Below are 16237 nucleotides of genomic sequence, written 5' to 3' on the forward strand. Positions count from 1 at the left end.
CTAGAAAGATGAGAAAAAAAATGCTTCTGATCAGACTTCATTAGGCTTCTCGTTTAGGGTGGATGTCAAGTGAGAATGGGTTTGGGATTGGTTTGTGATGCCCAGGCTTGGTTCAATAGCTTATTGCCACTCACTATCTAGATTACCATGAAGAACGACTGCCAGCACCTGTGAAGTTGCACCGCAGCAAGAATTAGTATCTTCAGGGGCAACAAAAGAAAGAAAGTGGACAATGTTTAAAAATAAATTTGAATGTAATTGCTGATTTTATGAAAAATACCCAGTCAATGTGAGTCAATTGCTCAGAATCAAATAATTAAATGCAGCACCGTGAGCTTAAACAAAAGTTTGCAAATGGACTCTCTTTTTAATCATAAATCACTCTGCTAGCATTACCTTGTTGCTCGATGCTTTGGGTATCAGAGGGTCATTAGCATCTGTGGAACCATCCTACAGTATGACTCACTGCTTTCAACAGAGGAGGAGAAGAAAGGAAAAGCAAATTGGAAAAAAAACAACCACTGTTGATAAACAGGAATTTATTAGCATCTGAGCCAGGAATTCCTGACAACATATGGCCTTTAAAATTCTAGCCATGTAACACACCAGTGGGGAATTGGAGAATGTGTTGTTCACAGTGTAAGCCTGAATACAAATCTGTTTTCTTGGTTTGACAGACAGCATTCGCTGTGCTACTGATGTTAGCTTCACTATATGCCATAAGGAGGGTATGGCAAAATTAATTTTGAATGTTATTTTACGGACCAGTGAGCTTTTAAATTTCATTTTATTATGAACATTTTCCCTAAATTTGATTTGATTTCCAGATTTCATTTGCAAAAAAGGAAAGCAACAAACAACACTGTAATTGACGGACCATGAACAAATTTTCATTCGTTAGCTTTGCAGATATCCTTTGTTTGTATTTTCCATTGTGCTGTAGTTTACCCAGACCAAGCAAGCCACCATTAATAGCATCAGGTATGTGTTAAATGGATTAATGAAGGTAAAACAGATCAGTGTTCGATGGCATCCACAGGCCCACAGTAATGCATGGTTAACCATATCGACCAGGACAAAATCAAGTGAGTGAAAACACCAAATTGCAGACTCCCCTCCTTCCCCAACTCACAGAGCCCAAAAAGTACAGCATCAAACACTAGCTGAAGAATGGCTTGTTATTAATTGTGTTAAACACAAACTTTCTTCTTCAAATTTTCCCCAGATCATTTTCTGGTTGATATATTGTAAAGTAAATTTACATATTACATAGGACTGGCAAGGCCACATTTCTAAACACCTCAGCTTTTTCATCATCACATTAATTGCTGACACAAACAGCAGCCTTTGTTTAATATTTGGGACTCTATTTTGCTATTATGCTGACTGTAGCTGGTATAGTAACACAATTGTAATCTTGAGTCATCACACAAATGCAAACTATTTTATATTTACTTTCAGTGTCAGTGCTCAGACACAGGGAGAGAACAATTTCTATTGTATGTTTGACGATACCACTTATATTTGATGAGATTCTGATACATAAGGCCTAATTTTGTTGTCATGTCATGTATGTAGCTACACACCCAGGGGAAAAGCTTATCCACAGGCTCTCTGGATAATGCACAATGTGTTGAAAGGGTAGAATTTGGGTCAGGGGCAGGAGCATATCTCATGTACAACTGGCAACCAGATGATTGTGTCAGATTGCGACTCTCATCTACCACTATAATTATTTTCAGGGTGGCCAATTTAAATTGTGACAATTGAAAGGAATGAACCATAAGTCTCAATGTTGAACTTCCAAGCAGATTGCACAAATAGTTCAGATACTTAAAGCAGAAATGACACATGCCCATCAGCTGAAGACTAATTCTAAATTTATTTCTTTGAAAAAGATTTCAAATTTGTTATAAATTTTTACTGGGTTTAACAATTGCTCTTCAGTTGTCTTTTGGACAGAAATGAAGCTAATTTCCATAGTCAATGTCACAATGGTTGCTGCCACTCAGATGCACAAAGTTCAGGAAGGTGTAGATTCCACAGATTTTCTAGCATTTACTGGTAATCTCCATTAATCTGGTGCATAAAAACAAAGAGTGAAATACTCTGATATGTTTGGCAGTCAGTCTAAAACAAAACTCTGTACAGGGAAAATGTTACTTGTTTTTGATGTTGCTTTCAAATAAGATTTTCTTTTCATTGACAAAGAGAATTAGAATTACATAGGAGTGAATTTTAACACCCCAGTAACAGGTGGGCTGGGATTGGGACTGATGTTAAAATTTTAAAATTCTGAAACCTGACCCCAATCTGCCTTCAACCTGCTGACTTCCGGGTTTACTGGAAGTGGGACAAGGGGTGGGCAGCCAACCCATTCCCAGGAGGTAAGTTGGCAATTTAAATACTTTGATGAGGTTGGTAGCCTCTGATTTAAGCAGCTTTTCAGGGAAATCTGGCAGCTGAAGGGAAGCAAGGACAGCTTCAGGGAAAAGGTTAAGTGCCTTTACAGCACTGCTCGTGGGCTAGGAGGAGCAGAAGTGTTCCCACATGAGCCTCTTCCCAGCCCGCAAGCTCCCCCACCATCAAATACCACCTGATACAAAGACTCCTATCGTCGGGATTGAGCACATCTCCCAGGATTGGACTCCTCCTGGGATTGGACAACCCCGGGATCAGACTCCCCCTGAGATCAGATTACACCTGGGATCAGACATCCCTGGGTTGGACACTCTCCAGGTAATGGACCCCCCTATCACCCCCACCTCCCACCGGGGTTAGGATTGACTCCCGCTCCTGGGGTTGTGGATTGCATTCCCCATCCCTCCAGGGTGGTGGATCAGACCTACCTGCTCTTGCACTCTGCTCCAGAGTCCTTCCTGCCCAACTGGAAGCCAAGACTGACTTCCGGGCATGAAACCAGTGAAGTACAAAAGATGGTTTTGTACAGTTTTAGTACAAAACTCTGCCCTGCCTCACACCCTCACCCTGCTCCCACCTGCACCCCCCCCATCACCGATGTATCCAGGCCATACAGCAAAGAAGCATACCATTCAGCTCAACTGGTGTATGCCAGTGTTTGAGCTTCACATGAGCCTCTTCCCACTCTCCACAGTAATCCCCTCTTAACCTAACACTACCAGTGTATCCTTCTATTCTCTTCTCTCTTTGTGCTTATCTAGCTTCCCCTTAAATGTATCTATGCTATTCACCTCAATTACTCCTTGTGGTAGCGAGTTCTACTTTCTTATCATTCTCTGGGTAAAGGAAGTTCTCGTGATTTTCTTATTGAATCTATTGATGATTACCTTATCTTTATGCCCCTAGTTTTGGCCTTTCCCACAAGTGGAAACACCTTCTCTACATTTATCCCATCAAACAGAAAAAGAATCATTCAACACCACTGTATGTAAAAGAAAATAAAGACTCTGGTCCTGATTTTAAATCTGGGAAGGAGCAATGTTCCCTTGAAAATGCATGGCTGTGCGTCCCTTTGCAGGCCACCCACAAGCCGGCCCCTTAAAATTACTGTGCATGCAAAAACTTTAAACGGTCACACAATTAAAGGAATCGCCTGCGCACTTGAAAAAAAATTAGAGGGAACATTGTTTAGGGGTAGGTTGGTGAGGTGAGTTAGCAACTCCCCCACTGCTATAGCACAGTATAATTTAACTCCAAGGTCTCGATATCATGCTGCTGTCCACCTCCTGCCCAGAAAGCCACTGTCAGCCTCCAGATAATGACACATTCCATGGTCAGCCAGCAGCACTCAGTTAAGTGTGAGGAAAGGGTCCCAGGAATATCTCGTGAGAGGGAAGGGGGGGGGGGAGTTTGGATGGCAGGGTAGTGTTAAAATATTCAGCAAGAGTTGGGTTAAGCCCTTTTTTTGCATCAAGGCAGCAAAGAGCATCATGTGTTATAGAAAAGAGCAAATATTTGAATTCATTATTTTTTAAATGAATAGAATTTCATTTTGGGTCTGCTACAGAGCCTGTAAAATGGGGAAAAAATCAAACAGTACTTTATTCAAATCTTTGGGGTATAAATTATTTTTTGCCGTTTTTGGACTTGTTCCCATTGACATATATGCTGCAGGTGCTAGAAGAAGCTGGCACAAGGACCACCTGTACAATGACCCCCAAAGTGGGGGGTTTCCTCCCCTTTAAGTATTTATCCAATTCCCTTTTGAAAGTTACTATTGAATCTGCTTCCACCACCCTTTCAGGCAGTGCATTCCAAGTCATAATAAGTTGCTGCGTGAACACCATTCTTCTCATCTCACCTCTGGCTTCTTCGCCAATTATCTTAAATTAAGCTTATAACAATTATAAAACCTAAAATTTGTCCTTGCTACTATTTACTAATCAATTTACTATTTTATGAATCTATTTGGTTTTTTTTAGCATGTGGTATGGTCTAGTGAAGTTATTTTATCACCTAAGTCAAGGAAGCTCCATTGAATGCACGTGGTATAATCAGGAAGCTGAAAAAGGGTAAAACTGTTTTTCTGCTTGCCCTCAAGGTATGCTACAAACAACCTAGATTTTTGGCAGATGAAGGCAAACTGTGGATCATAGGAAGCACAGGCTCAGCTACAGGAGGGGTCTGAAATGCTAACCTCAGAAGTGTGTCTAAAGACCCAAAAAACCAACAGGCATTGAAACTAAAATGCCACATGGTGTTTTGTCCCCAAACAAGAAATTATAGTACCCTTCTGTCGTCATAATCTTGATAGGAATCATGACATGCTCAAAAATAAATCTCATTTTCTTGCTTGTATTTGCAGATGCAGAATAAAGCAACTAGAAGCTGCAGAATGAAGACGACAAGGACTGAGTGCAACAAGGAATGAATGCTAACTTGGGAATTTGATGCTGCTTTTTATACCTTTTTTCTGCCTCCAGTACATGGTGAGTGTTCAAAGGCATTAATTAGGTGAGCCGGTAGGTGATTGGTTGATGAGTTTAAGATTTTATCCATCTAAACAGGGGCAGTAGTTTAAAACTGGCACTGGGGAGATATTAGTATTGCATTAAATTTATAGCTTAATTAGTTAAACTACATACTATAGCTACAGATAATCATTGAGTGATATTAGTAAACTTGAAACCTAATTAGTTAAATAAAACACAATCAAGATGGCAGGGCAGGTGTGTTGTAGCTGTAGCATGTGGGAGCTGGTGGACACCAGTTTGATCCATGGCAACTATATCTGCAGTAAATATCTGCAATTCAAGAATCTTTGGCTCAGAGTTGATGAGCTGGAGTCAAACCTTCAGACACTGCAATGCATCAAAGAACAAAGAACAAAGAACAAAGATAATTACAGCACAGGAACAGGCCCTTCGGCCCTCCAAGCCTGCGCCGATCCAGATCCTCTCTCTAAACATGTCGCCTATTTTCTAAGGTTCTGTATCTCTTTTCTTCCTGCCCATTCATGTATCTGTCTAGATACATCTTAAAAGACTCCATCGTGCCCGCATCTACCACCTCCGCTGGCAATGCGTTCCAGGTGTCCACCACCCTCTGCGTAAAGAACTTTCCACGCATATCCCCCCTAAACCTTTCCCCTTTCACTTTGAACTCGTGTCCTCTAGTAATTGAAACCCCCACTCTGGGAAAAAGCCTCTTGCTATCCACCCTGTCTATACCTCTCATGATTTTGTACACCTCAATCAGGTTCCCCCTCAACCTCCGTCTTTCTAATGAAAATAATCCTAATCTACTCAACCTCTCTTCATAGCTAGCGCCCTCCATACCAGGCAACATCCTGGTGAACCTCCTCTGCACCCTCTCCAAAGCATCCACATCCTTTTGATAATGTGGCGACCAGAACTGTACGCAGTATTCCAAATGTGGCCGAACCAAAGTCCTATACAACTGTAACATGACCTGCCAACTCTTGTACTCAATGCCCCGTCCGATGAAGGAAAGCATGCCGTATGCCTTCTTGACCATCAGAAAGGAGGAAAGTTAATTGGACACTTTGTTCCAGGAGGCAGTCACACCCCTTAGACTAGGTACTTCAGATTTGGTCTGTGGTCAGGGACGGGAGGAATGACTATGAGTGAGGCAGGTATGGGGGCCCAGAAGGTAGCAATATAGGAGCCTCAGCCCCTGCAATCGTCCAACAGGTTTGAAGTTCTTGCAGCTTGTGTGGATGAGAGCAGGGATGCCAGGAAGGATGAGCTAACTGACCAAGGTACCAAGGTGCAGGGGGCCATTCAAGTGGTGGGAGTAAAGAGGAATGTAGTTTTTGAAGGGGACAGCATAGTTAAGGGGGATAGAGACTGTTCTCTGCAACAGAGAATAGGAGTTCAGAAGGCTGTGTTGCCTGCCAAGTGCCAGGGTTAAGGACATCTCCACGGACCTGGAGAGGAACATGGGGTGGGAGGGGAAAGATCCAGTTGTCGTGATGCACAACATAGGTAGAACTAAGAAAGAGGTTCTGCTGAGGGAGCATGAGCAGCTCAGGGCTAAATTAAAAAGCAGAACCACAGAGTGACAATCTCTGGATGACTACCTGAGCCACGAGAAAATTGGCATAGGGTAAATGAGATCAAAGAGTTTAATGCGTAGCTCAAAGACTGGTATGTGAGGAGTTGGCTTTGATTCATGGGGCACTGGCACCAATACTGGGGAAAGAGGGAGCTGTACCATTGGGACAGTCTTTATCTGAACTGCACTGGCATAGTGTCCTGGGCAAGTCTATAACTAGGGCTGTAGAGAGGGCTTTAAATTAAATAGTGCAGGGAAGGTGCATGTGAGGGTAGATTTGGAAAGTTAAAGAAAAAGGACAAGGCAATAGTGCAGGGTAGCGAAATGGGTAATGTTATCCAGGGTGTGACAGGAAAGGACAGAGTTTACCAGCAAATATGGTCAGCGTTGGGAAAAATGGCTTTAAATTAACAAGGGGGAGGAGAGATTTAGGGATCCAAAGTTGAAGTAATAGAAAAGTATATTGGTGTAGGTAAAGACAAGCTGAGTGGGACAGGAAGAGACAGAGGATTTAACAGTAATAGTGCATCAGAGAATAAGGTTCATGCAGGGAATAGTGGTTGAAAAAAATAAAATTGAAGTCACTTTATCTGAATCCGCAGTAAGATAGATGAACTAATGGCACAAATAAATAGTTTAGATCTTATCACCATTACAAAGACATGGTTACAAGGTGACCAAGGTTGGGAAATAAATATTCCAGGGTACACAGTATTTCAATAAAACAGGCAGGATAGAAAAGGAGGAGGGGTAGCCCCGATATTAAAGAATGACATAAGAATATTAGTGATTGTAAGAGCTTTTACAAGTATATAAAAAGGAAGAGAGTAGCTAAAATAAATATTGGTCCCATAGAAGCAGAGACAAGAGAAACTATTAAGGTGGAAATGAGGAAATAGCAGACAGATTGAACAAATATTTTGTTTCTGTCTTCACAGTCGAAGGCACAAGTTACATAACAGAAATAAAGGGTAACCTAGGGGCTAATAAGAGTGAAGAAATTAATGTAATTAATGTCAGCAGAGAAAAAGTACTGGAAAACTCAAGGGACTAAAATCCAACAAACCCCCAGGATGTGACGGCCTACATCCTAGGTTTCTAAAAGAGATAGCTGCAGAGATAATGGATGCTCTGGCAATGATTTTTAAAAATTCCCTAGATTCTAGAACTGTCTCAGCAGATTGGAAGCTAGCAAATGTAACACTGCTATTCAAGAAGGGAGCGAGCGAGAAAAAAGGGAGCTACAGGCCAGTTAAGCTGGCATCAGTTGTCAGGAATGTTCTGGAATCGATTATCAAGTAAGTCTTAACAATGCACTTAAAAAAGCATAGTATGATTAGAACAAGTCAACATGGTTTTACAAAAGGGAAATCCTGTTTGACAAATTCATTGGAGTTTTTTGAGAATGTAATTAGTAGGGTAGATAAAAGGGAGCCAGTAGATGTAGTATACTTGGATTTCCAAAAGGCATTTTTTTTTTAGAGATACAGCACTGAAACAGGCCCTTCGGCCCACCGAGTCTGTGCCGACCATCAACCACCCATTTATACTAATCCTACACTAATCCCATATTCCTACCACATCCTCACCTGTCCCTATATTCCCCTACCACCTACCTATACTAGGGGCAATTTATAATGGCCAATTTACCGATCAACCTGCAAGTCTTTTGGCTGTGGGAGGAAACCGGAGCACCCGGAGGAAACCCACACAGACACAGGGAGAACTTGCAAACTCCATACAGGCAGTACCCAGAATTGAACCCGGGTCGCTGGAGCTGTGAAGCTGCGGTGCTAACCACTGCGCCACTGTGCCGCCCTAATTTGATTAGATGCCATGCAAAAGGTGCACAAGATAAGGGCTCATAGAGTTGGGGGTGATATATCAGCATGGATAGAGGATTGGTTAACGGACAAGAAGCAAAGAGTAGGGATAAAAGGAGCATTTTCCAGTTGGTAGGCGGTGACGAATGGAGTACCACAAGGATCAATGCTGTGGCCTCAGCTATTTACAATTTATATTAATGACTTAGATGAAGAGACAGAGAGTAATGTACCTACATTTGCTGACAATACAAAGCTAGGTGGGAATGCAAGCTGTGAGGAGATATAGACAGGGTAAGTGAGTAGGAAACAAGATGGCAGATGGAGTACAATGTGGGAAAGTGTGAGGTTATTCACTTTGGTCATAAGAATAGAGGTGCAGAATATTTTGTAAAAGGTGTGAAAATTATAAATGATAGTCAGGGAGACTTGTGTGTACTTGTACAAGGAATATGAAAAACTAGCATGCAGGTACCACAAGCAATTAGGAAAGTAAATGGCATGTTGGCCTTTATTGCAAGGTGATTGGAGTAGAAGAATAAAGAATTGTAAGGGGCTTTGGTGAGACCACACCTGGAGTACTGGCCGGGATTTTACTGAGCTCTCGATATCGGGCTCCATGGTGCTGGGGGTGGTGGGTGGGGTGGTGGTGGGGGGTGCGGGCAAGATTGTTCCGGCAGTGGCCTGACACGGAGCCCACGCCGGGAGTGCCGGGCCTGATCTACCTGGCGACGGTGACGCTCCATTGCAGCCCCCCGCCTCTGGGCGTCAGGACCTGGATTAACTTATTTAAATTAATTAAATTAATGCATTTAAATAAAATCAAAAGTGATCATACCTTCGGGCCGCAATCTTCTGAGCAACGGCTGGCACTCACGCGCCTTCCCTTTCCAGTCTAGAAAAAGCAAGCACCACCGTGGTGGAGAAGGGGGGAACTTATGATTTTTAGTGCAGTGTGGGGAGGGAAACGGGCTGTAATGCAAATTACTAGTGTAGGGGAGGGTAGGAAGGGGAGATCTCTGCACTTCGATCGGTTTGGGTGGGGGGAAGGTCAAGTGTTGAAGCTGTGTTTTGCGGGGGGAGAGGGCAAATGTTGAATTTAATTGTTATGGCAGGGAAAGGGCCAATAGATTTATCGCAGGTACATGGTGGGGGGATAGCCCTTTAAAAATTTAAATGATCCAGCAGGGCTGGCTGCCTTTTAAAAATGGTGCCTGTGCCTGCACACAGGCAGTTGTTGCCATTGCCGGTGTCGCAGAGCCCGTCACTCCACGTAATTTGAGGGTGCGGCCCGACCAACGTATTATCTTGATCCACCATGTGGTAGATAGCTGCAGCATGACGGTGTACGGCTTGTGATTGTGGGCCTCCATTTTTCGTCTGCCGCCAGAATAAAATTCTACCCTTACAATTTGGACATATGGTACATGGAGGTCATACTAATCTTCAAGATTAGATCCATTTCAAAGGTTCTGAAGAGACTTAGATTTCCAAATAAGAAATTTGAATTTCTATAAATTGCATTAATTTAATATTGACCTACAAATAATAATAATCTAAAAAGGAAATGTACATCAAATAGGGGAATATTGAATTTTCCCTAGCTTGCCTTGTAGGTTGTTGTGAATTTATCATTCTGATTTCATACAAATTAATTGAGAATTTGAAGTGCAGTTGTAAGAAGACAGCATTGCTATCACATACCTTGAGTTTGTTGTTGGGTTGGAGTTGTATTAACAGTAGTGGGTCTAATCACAAACTTTATGCAGATTTAGTCAAACAAATTTATGCTATATAAAAGCAAAATACTGCGGATGCTGGAAATCTGAAATAAAAACAAGAAATGTTGGAACCACTCAACAGGTCTGGCAGCATCTGTGGAAGGAGAAGCAGAGTTAACGTTTCGGGTCAGTGACCCTTCTTCGGAAGGGTTCCGGGTTCCGAAGAAGGGTCACTGACCTGAAACGTTAACTCTGCTTCTCTTTCCACAGATGCTGCCAAATTTATGATATAGATTTATTAAGCCTGGTCAGGCCAATGGACTTCGTGGTGTTGCTGGAGAATTTGTGCCCACTTGCTCTTTCTGTTGCAATTTAATCATATTAGTTTGATTAGAAATAAGATTTATGGCTGTCCCTTTTTGGTAAATGCAATGCATACACAACAGAAGGGCCCAGGTTTGATTTGTGGTAAATGTTGAATTTCAATGATTTCATCATGGGCGGCAATTTCCCTGAGCTAGGAAGAGAAAAATCAGCCTGGGTTTCCCTCCTAATAAAGAAGGACTTTCATTGATATTACATCTTTCCAGGACATTCCAAAGTGCTTTACAGCCAATGAAGCACTTTTGAAGTCTAGTCACTTTTGTAACGTGGGACAGTGGACAGTGGATCTTAGGATTCATGGACTTCTGGGGGATGGGAGAAACATTCTAGGAGGTTCGCAAAATAATGTGAAAGTGCTTACTGAGCAGGGCCAGCCTTACGGGTGGGGAACCTTGCGACCAATGTGCCTTGGTCATGCGTTGCCATGGTCAAAAGTAAGCAAATGAGCAATGGCTGGAGGAAGGTTATGTACAAGCCGAGAGGTGGGAGTGGAGGGTGGCTGCTGCACCTGCAGCTCAGAATGGGATGGCTGTCTCACCCAGAAGGAAAGCGCACATGGAGGAACATTGAAAGCTGCAAGAAGATCGGCAGGTAGACTCACAGTTACCAAGGCTGATGGTGGGTGCCAGGTGAATCAGCCTTGTCTAAGAGAGGGGAATTAAAAATAAAATTTGAGTTCTGCACACTTAAACTCAAAGCTGGGGCACCAAAATAGCAGTTCGCCCAGGCTGCCATCTTACCTAAGGTCGATCCTGTTCCTGAGTATCACTGTAAAAACAAGTATCATTGTCATCCAACACACCAAGGACAGACCAACTCAGCAGTGAGAATATCTGTTTTCGTAAAAGCATTATTAAAACACTCGTTATATGCAGCACTTTCATATTATCAGTATTATATGGTATTATAAATTAGATGTGGGGTCTGTGATTAGTAATCCATTTGATAAAGGGTCCTTCAACCAAAAAGGTTTAAGAACAACAAATGTAGGAAATGCGGCAGCCATTTCACGCTCCCATAATAACAATGTGATAATGACCAGATAATCTGTATTAGTGATGTTGATTGAGGGATACTGAAACAGTCTGTGTGCACATGCAGCAAGACCTGGACAACATTTAGGCTTGATCTGATAAGTAGCAAGTAACATTCTCGTCACACAAGTGCCAGGCAATGATCATCTCATACAAGAGAGAAGCTAACCATCTTCTCTTGACATTCAACGGCATTACCATCGCTGAATCCCCCACTATCAACATCCTGGGATTCACCACTGACCAGAAACTGAACTGGATCAGCCATGTAAATACTGCGGCTACAAGAGCAGGTCAGAGGTTGGGAATTCTGTGGTGACCAACCCACCTCTTGACTCCCCAGAGCCTGTCCACCATCTACAAAACACAAGTCAGGAGTGTGATGGAATACTCTCCACTTGCCTGGATGGGTGCAGCTCCAACAACACTCAAGAAGTTCGACACCATCCAGGACAAAGCAGTCCCGCTTGATCGGCACCCCATCCACCACCTTAAACATTCACTCCCTCCACCACTGATGCACAGTGGCAGCAGTGTGCACCATATACCAGGTGCACTGCGACAACTCACCATGCCTCCTTTGAAAGCATCTTCCAAACCTACGACCTCGTCCACCTAGAAGGACAAGGGCAGCAGACGTGGGAACACTATGATCTACAAATTCCCCTCCAAGCCACACACCATCCTGACTTGGAAATATATCGCCGTTCCTTCACTGTCACTGGATCAAAATCCTGGAACTCCCTTCCTGACAGCACTGTGGGTGTACCCGCACCACATGGACTGCAGCGGTTCAAGAAGACAGCTCACCACCACCTTCTCAAGGACAAATGGGATGGGCAATAAATGCTGGCTTTGCCAGCAATGCCCACATCCCATGAAATGAATAAAAAGAATCTTGGCCAGGGAACCAGGGATAACTCCCCTGTTGTTCTTTGAAATAGTGCTGTGGCGTCTTTTATGCGATTACTATCCAATACGAGCTGGGGGTGCAGCTTTTCATGCCATGGGCCCCTTCTTTGGGGTATTGAGCCTCCAGTTCTAATGGCCACCTGGCCTGCCATAGGATGGCTGCCTCCAAGGAGACAGAGGCCTCTGCACACGATGGTGGCCACTCCACTGGCGACAAAATGCTGGCGCACCCGTAAAATTGGGTCCATAATCCGCAGCCAATCCAGTACCCATCCTCCCATGGGAAACTTCCTCGGCAGCAGGAATGTGCTGGGAAGCTGTCCTGAAGCCTCCTATTTTCCCACTACCTCCGCTACCAAGAAAGTCATCACTGGGCTGGGCAAACTCAACCCTATGAGTCAAGAGAAAAGGAGAGAATTTTTTTTTAATCTTTCAACAATTTAGTTCAGTGTGTTTTTAAATTTAAATTCTTCATCTCTGTTTCGTGCTGACATGAGTGAATTACTTAAGAAATTAAGTAAATTAACTGAATTTTGCTACTAGAGGAATTCAGCTAGATTTTTTAGATTTAGATATACAGCACTGAAACAGGCCCTTCGGCCCACCGAGTCTGTGCCGACCATTAACCACCCATTTATACTAATCCTACACTAATCCCATATTTCTACCACATCCTTACCTGTCCCTGTATTCCCCTACCACCTACCTATACTAGTGGCAATTTATAATGGCCAATTCACCTATCAACCTGCAAGTCTTTTGGCTGTGGGAGGAAACCGGAGCACCCGGAGGAAACTCACGCAGACACAGGGAGAACTTGCAAACTCCACACAGGCAGGACCCAGAATTGAACCCGGGTCGCTGGAGCTGTGAGGCTGCGGTGCTAACCACTGCGCCACTGTGCCGCCTAACAGGTGTCAGCTACTTTACAGGTGTCAGCTTTGGCTCAGTGGTAGCACTGTTGCCGAGTTCGAAGGTGGCGGGTTTAAGACCGACTTGAGAACAAAATCTAGGCTGGCACTTCTGTGCAGTACTGAGGGAGTACTGTGTAGTATAAGGGTCTGAAAGGGTTAATCTTGAGAGTGTAATGAATACCTCCGACCATGATGATGTAAGAGATCGCATATAAGAGACACTTGAAGCTAGATGCAGCATGCTTTGGTGGAGTCATAGAGACGAGTGTGAAGATGTATATAGTTCTAATATAATAAATATCAATGTTCTAACTACTCCAGAGTGAAGTATCTCTATCAGCTAGACTAATTAAGGTGGCAGCGTATCAAACCAAATACAATATAGTGATCAGTGGTGAAATTGACACCAACGGGCGTTCTTACCAAGCTACTCCCAGAAGAAGAATTTGAAAAAAGTTAAAGAAGCTGATCTGAAAAAAGAGCTAACAACTGCAGGAATTGACAGATCCAGGCACCGAGAGTCAGGGAAGAAATCTGGTCCGGAACACAGGCTTTGAGTCAGAGGACCAAGCAAAGATCGAGGGTCTGCTGAGCAACCCTGAAAGAGGGTATAAAATCTGCACATAATGGTGCCAGGCAGGCAATACCGGGAAAGTTTGTAGTGAGGGCTGATCTGAGGTCAGCGCAATTACACATGGGCTGGAATTTTACAGTAGGCGGACGGGAGTCGGCCACCTACTGAAAAGTCCATGGCAAACCCGTGTCTGCCTCGCCCAGGGATCCAACACATATCTTGCGGGTCCCCGGGCTTCAATTGGTGTGAGGTGGGACTTCCACCCGCTTGAGGTAGGAAGCCCCGCCTAATAGAGCTGTTGGGCAATCAGCGGGCCGGCAGCTCTTAATCCCAGCAGCACCACTGGGAGCGGTGGCCACTGCTGGGACTGCAGCCCAGCATGAAGAGATGATGCCTGGGAGCTGGGAAGACAGGTAAGTTTTGGTTGCCTCACCAGGGGTAATCGGTCAGGCCCCAGCGAGGCGAGGGTGGTCGACTGGGGGGGGAAGGAGGTCTTGCGAGTGGTTGGGGTAGTAGGGGTGGCTCTCCATCGGGCACAGGGTGTCCGATCATGAGGGCCACCCCAGGATGCTGGGAAACCGCCTGGTTTTGCCAGGCAGCTTCTTCGGTCCTCGGCCGCCCGACCAGCCGCACGTAAAATCGGTGTGGAGGCTGGTGAAGGCCCTTAAGTAGCCGTTGTGGCCACTTAAGGGCCTTGATTGGCCTGGGGCGGACGGACCATTTTTCGCCCCTGTCCCCCTATGTAAAGTGGCGGCAGAGGCGCGAGCGGGTTGGGAAGGCCTCCCAGAGCCTCCCATTCCATTATACACCCCCCCCCCCCCCCCCACTGCCACCATCCCACTGGTCCGGTTGGCGTAAAATTCCGGCCATGGTGTCTGGAGTGAAAAATAAAATGTAAGCAACGAAGCTGCAAATACTTGATTCTCAATGAGAAGAGAGTTAAGGAATATAGCAGCAACGCAATAAAACGGAGTTTGAGATAAGGAGGGAAGTAATCCTTAGTCCAGCAGCGAGATGTTGAAGGCTGAAACAGCCATAGCGGGAATCACTGTGGAGCTGAAAAAGCATGGGAAACTTCCAATACCAGAAGGAAGAACACAAAAGTGAAAGTAAAACTAATTGAAGCAATGGAGCTTAAATTCTCAATTCTAGAGAGATTTGAACACATGGAAGGACCAAATCAAACACAAAACTGGTCACTCTGGCAAAAAAGGTTTCTCAGATACAGAATAGCCTCAAAATTGGACAGCCATTCTGAAGCACAACAAGTTAGCTGTTTATTATATTCTATTGGGGCTATAGCAGATGATATTATTGCAAGTCAGGGTATTAATTAAACATCTGCCAAATTTGAAGAAATTCTAAAAGCTTTTGATTCTTATTTCAACCTGCGGAGCAATAAGATTTTAGAAAGAACAAGATTCAACAGAAGAGCCCAGAAACCAGACGAAACAGTTGGTGCTTTCAACAATGACCTATACAGGCTTACAGAGGGATGTGAATATGGAGACCTTAAAGCAGAACTGATAAGAGATTGCATTGTAGTAGGTATTGCTGCTGACTCCCTATCAGATTTATTGCAGTCTAAAGAAGACCTCAGTCTGGACAAAGCTATTCAGCTGATGAGACAAGCAGAGGTCTGGCAGAACAACAGATCAATCCAGAGAGGTGAAGAAAGACCTAGCTTCAAGAAACCTCCAGCAACTGTATAGTTCCTTAACCAGAGAACTGTGAAAGAGGCACCCAGAAAAAGGTACACTGAGGGGTGGAAGGCTGTGGTGGAAAGTAAAAGACACCATTAAATCCTGTCAGTGACGTGGCCCCAGAAGTGCCCACAGATGCGAATAGTGACCAAATATGGTAAACAAAGCAGAATGCTTCCATGGTAAGAAAATAGGGCATTTCAGTAAAATGTGCCAAATTAAGATATCTAATCCCACAGGTGCAAAAAAAAAATCATTCAAGAATAGAGTGGTTAACTAAGTTAAATAACCTCCTTCAGAAGAGCAATCAATACACATTCTTGTTGAGATCAATTATCTTAATCAGTCATTTTGATCGCAGATATACATCAACGGACATATCACTAATTTTAAACCTGACACCAGAGTAAGTGTAATGGTCTTATCAGACAAAGAGCCATGGTTATCAACAGCTTTTCTGCAACCAACAGAAACTCAGTTACGTGGCCCAGGAGGGGTTGAACTCGAAGTAAAGGAGGAGCTACAGACAACACTGCAGTACAAGGGAAAGCAAATATTAGAAACATTGTATGTCTAAAGAATCAGGAATTCTCTCTCTTAAGTAGAAGAGTTTGTCTTCTTCATCTTCATCTTCTAAAGAAAGTAGAAGAAGTTAAGCAACAAGAATTCAAGAG

Source organism: Heterodontus francisci, chromosome 12 (assembly GCF_036365525.1).
Source record: "Heterodontus francisci isolate sHetFra1 chromosome 12, sHetFra1.hap1, whole genome shotgun sequence".
Taxonomy (NCBI): Eukaryota; Metazoa; Chordata; class Chondrichthyes; order Heterodontiformes; family Heterodontidae; genus Heterodontus; species Heterodontus francisci.